Genomic DNA, 4,996 nt, shown 5'->3' with positions numbered 1-4,996 from the left:
TGTCGACATGCTAATGTCAAACGCAAGGCAACTATTCGCCACAACGCTGAAAATGTGGTCATTTGAACAGTTCATTAAACTCTATTGATATAAATTCAGCTGACCTATACACAATTGATTTTTCAACCATGTTTTTATGGGGAGTAAGGGGTAGGTTCTAACAACACTACCTACTCAAGCCAACCTCACCTGCACGTGCCAGAGATATAACAAAAGGAGACTTACCAAGGAGGTAGATATAAACTAATCTGCACAACCGAATACCTGGCAACGGTAGCGAGACTACCTGCTACCGTGGTGCTCCCTGCTAGATAACCGACGAGGCAATGGCGACCGAAGCATGGCGGAGATTCCATGCCGAATGTGAGGCTATAGCGAGCCGTGGGACAAGGACTTCCAGAAAGGGCTAGATCTATGTAGGAGTACGGAAACGAAAATGGAAGCAAGATTTAAAAATAACCTACCCCAGGAGGGTACCGCACAAAGCGGGGAATCCCTCCACGAGAAGAGAGGGGATGGGGAACCCTGTCCTTCGCTCGACTCGTGCTGCTCCACGTATTCTGGGGGGAGCAAAATTTTGCAACCTGACTCGAGCGGCAACAGAGAAGAAAGAAGACTTGAAGAAGAAGAAGCAAACATACAAGAAGGAACAAGATCAGAAGAAACAAAGAACCCATTTGCAAAGAAAGGATTGAAGAGAACACCACCGGCGAAGAAAAAAGAAAACCAAGGGCAAGGAGAACCTAAACTTGTTAAAGGTAAGGTACAAATTAAGACGATCAGCCTAGATGAAGATGGAGATGTAACTAGGCAAAAACTGATGGAAAAACTTGGCAGACAAATCGAGGACTTGCTCGAATTTGTAACGCCAAGACACAATGTCCATGGGGACATAAAGAGGAAAGTAAATGATCTGACTACAACCTATAATAGGATGCTTTACCTTAAAGAAGGAAAAATACAACAGAGTCATAAAGGAAGCATGGCCACGGCGACAACTCAAACATCGCCTAACATACGCCCCTGCAAGAGCGAAGAAAAGGGCATTCAAACGGAAAGCCCAGTCTCTAGGAAGAGAAAGATAACAACCCCAGAACCAGCAGTAGACTCCCCACGAAGAGTCAAGCGGAAAATCATCGAGGGCATGACAAATAAGAAACTCCCGCTCAATCCTCCAGTGCTTGTGGAAATGGATAACACCCCAGCACACAGCGCAGCCACTGAGGATGAGAATAGAAACGGGAAATGGGAAAAGGTGGCCACAAGGAAGAGACAGCGACCTGCACCAAAACTATCAGAGGCCCTCATTATACAGAAGAAGGGCACAATGAGCTATGCTGAAATACTCAGCAGAATTAAAAAAGATGATACTCTGAAAGAAGTAGGAGATAACGTCTCGAAAATCCGAAGGACAGCAACTGGTGATATGATAATTCTAATGAACAAAAACAGTAACGGCAAAACATCAGACTACTGCCAAGCCATTAAAGGGGTACTGGGCGAAGAAGCTGCCGTCAGGAGCAGAGTACCTGAGAAGACAATCTGTGTCAAGGACTTAGACGAAGTAGCCACGAAAGAAGAGATAAGGACTGCTCTCGAAAGTCTTACCGGGGGAAATGGTACCGTAGGCATAAATAACATTAAATCTTTAAGGAAGACATACGGCGGAATGCAATCAGCACTGATAACATTACCAGTCGAGCTCGCCAACAAAATCCTTGAAATAGGAAAAGTCCGTATAGGATGGGTGGTGTGCCGTATCCGAGAAGTACTTAAACCTTTGAAGTGTTTCAGATGCTGGAACTACGGACACCTAGCAAAAACGTGTAGGAGCCCTGTAAACAGGTCCTCGTGCTGCGTTAAGTGTGGTGAAGAAGGGCATAAAATTGGCGTGTGTATACAAGATGCCCACTGTGTCCTATGCAGCGATAATGGAAAAGAAGAAGCTAGTAATCACATAGCCGGAAGCAGCCAATGCGCTGCATATATAAAAGCAATCCAGGAGTTAATTAAGAAAACAAGATCAAGGTCCTACAGATAAACCTAAATCACTGCAAGGCTGCTCAGGACTTACTTGGGCAGATAATACACGAAGAAAAGATTGATCTTGTAATAATATCGGAACCGTACAGCGACATAGAACACCCAGGCTGGACCTCTGATAAAACAGGTAAAGCTGCTATCTGGTCCTGTGGTAGATTCCCGATCCAAGCCATAATAAAGGTCGAAGAAGGTGTTATCGGGGCCAAAATTAACGGTACTCACGTCTATAGCTGCTATGCCCCACCTAGCTGGAGCCAGCAAGAATTTGAGAATATGCTGGACCTAATAACCATTGCCACCAGAAACCAAAACCCAAAAGTCATCGCTGGTGACTTTAATGCTTGGGCAATAGAATGGGGTAGCAAAAGAACGGATAAACGGGGCCAAGCATTATTAGAAGCATATACAGAATGGGACTTAACTCTGTTGAATGATGCTAAGATGCCTACATTCGTCAAAGGTAAAGCGAGCTCGTATATAGACTTGACCTTCGCAAGCAACAGCATCGCGAAACACGAGACAAGATGGCAGGTAACTGACATCTACACCCATAGTGACCACTGCGCCATCACGTGGCATATCCCTTGCTGTAAAGAGAAGCGCCGGAGTCAACAAGCGGGCAAGCCAAGGGGCTGGAAAACAGAAACCTTCGACAGAGACACATTCCGTATTGCATTAGAGGGAGATGAGTACAGAAAACCTCAAAGCACCAAGGCGGAGGAAATCGTCGAAAACATTATGAAGAGAGTAACGGAGGCATGTAATGCCACGATGGCTAGATGCGGGAATGCAATAAACAAAAGAGATCCGGTCTACTGGTGGAACGAAGAAATCAAGGAAATCCGAGTACAATGCCTGAAAGCCCGAAGACTAGCGCAACGAGCAATAAGAAAGGAATCGTACCCTGATTTGCATATGAAATACAAGGAACTGCGAAGTAAACTCAACAGAGCAATAAAAAAAAGCAAGAGAGCAACCTGGGTTGAATTACTCGAGGACGTGGACAATGATCCATGGGGAAGACCATACATTATTGTCATGAAGAAACTGAAAGGGTCTACACAACAACCTAGGAACTCAGAACAGCTAAGACACATCGTTAGAACACTGTTCCCACAACAGGAGGTATCAAATTACGAAATAACAGGACTCCTAGAAGAAATACCACCCATCATGATGGAAGAACTCGTAGCAGCCTGTAAAACGGTGAGGAATAAGAAGGCACCTGGAATGGACCGGATACCTAATGTGGCCCTAAAAGAAGCACTAGCCGAAAACCCGCAAATGTTCCTGGATGCCTACAACAGGTGCCTTGATGAAGGAACTTTTCCCGAAGTGTGGAAAAGACAGAGATTAGTACTCATACCCAAAGGTAACAAAGATCCAGAACAGCCATCATCATATCGACCACTCTGTATGCTCGATACGGCAGGTAAGATACTGGAACGAATTATCTACAATAGGATAGAAGCTGCGATTGGACATGTCCTCAATAGTAAGCAATTTGGCTTCCGAAGAGCGCGGTCGACGCTGGATGCAATACAACGGGTAGTAAACATCGCTAAAAATGCCACGAACGGTAAGCGCTGGAAAGGAGGAAAGAAAAAATATTGCCTGCTGGTTGCCCTAGACATCAAAAACGCATTCAACTCGGCAAGATGGGACAGCATATGCGCGGCGATAGACAGATTAGAAGTACCACAGTATCTCAGAAGAATAATACGAAACTATCTCCATAATCGTACTCTACATTACGATACTGAAGATGGACCTGAGACCTATAAAGTTACAGGAGGGGTACCACAAGGATCAGTACTCGGTCCCCTGCTGTGGAACATAATGTATGACGGATTGCTAAATCTCATATTACCAGATGGTGCGGAATTAACCGCTTTTGCAGACGATGCCATGGTCACGATAACAGCAAAACACACCGAGGAGATACGCAGAATCTTTGAGGAAACCTATAGACGAATCCAATTGTGGATGGAGTCTACCGGCCTAAAACTAGCAGAACACAAAACGGAGGCGCTGCTAGTAACAAGCCGGAAAATGGTGGAGAACCTGAGATTAGCCGTGGGTTCCAGCTACATTACAACCCAACCTTCTATCAAGTACCTTGGGGTGTTTCTGGATTTCAGGTTAAACTTTAATCAACATGTAGAAGAAGCAGCTATGAAGACATCGAAAGTCACCGCGGCGCTCGCCAGGCTCATGCCAAATGTGGGGGGCCCGCGACAGAAGAAGAGGAACCTGTTGATGTCGGTAAGTACCTCTGTCCTGTTGTATGGCGCCCCCATATGGGCGGATGCGCTTAAGAACAGGATGAACAGGAAAAAGATGGAATCAGTGTATCGGGTAAGCTTGATCAGAATCATCAGCGCGTTTCGCACTGTATCCTTAGATACTGCTTGCGTAATCGCCGGCGCAATACCCGTACACCTGATTGCAGACGAAAGAAAACGCCTGTTTACCAGAAGAAACGACGCGTATGTAATGCGAAACGAAGCACGAAACTCAGCCAGAAGCCTGACGATGTGTGCATGGCAACAAGAGTGGGACCAATCGACAAAGGGGCGCTGGACGCACAAACTGATTGGACAAGTTGAAAAATGGCTAAATCGCAAACACGGAGAAGTGAACTTTTACCTCACACAGATGCTAACGGGCCACGGGTGCTATAGAGCGTACTTGCATCGCTTTGGGCACGACGATTCGCCCGACTGCCCACACGGGTGCGGGGTACCCGAAGACGCGGAACACGTATTCTTCGCTTGCCCAGCCCACTCCATGGAGCGAGACGACTTAGAAAAGACCATCGGACCTATAACGGTGGAAAACATGGTGGACAACATGCTTCAATCGGAAGAAGCATGGAATAAAGTCAGTGAATACGCCGCCGTAGTACTGAAAAAATTACGGCGTGCTGAACAAGAACGGCGAAGAGCCAATT

Source organism: Papilio polytes, unplaced genomic scaffold (assembly GCF_000836215.1).
Source record: "Papilio polytes unplaced genomic scaffold, Ppol_1.0 DF820944.1, whole genome shotgun sequence".
Taxonomy (NCBI): Eukaryota; Metazoa; Arthropoda; class Insecta; order Lepidoptera; family Papilionidae; genus Papilio; species Papilio polytes.
Note: the sequence above shows the minus strand (reverse complement) of the source record.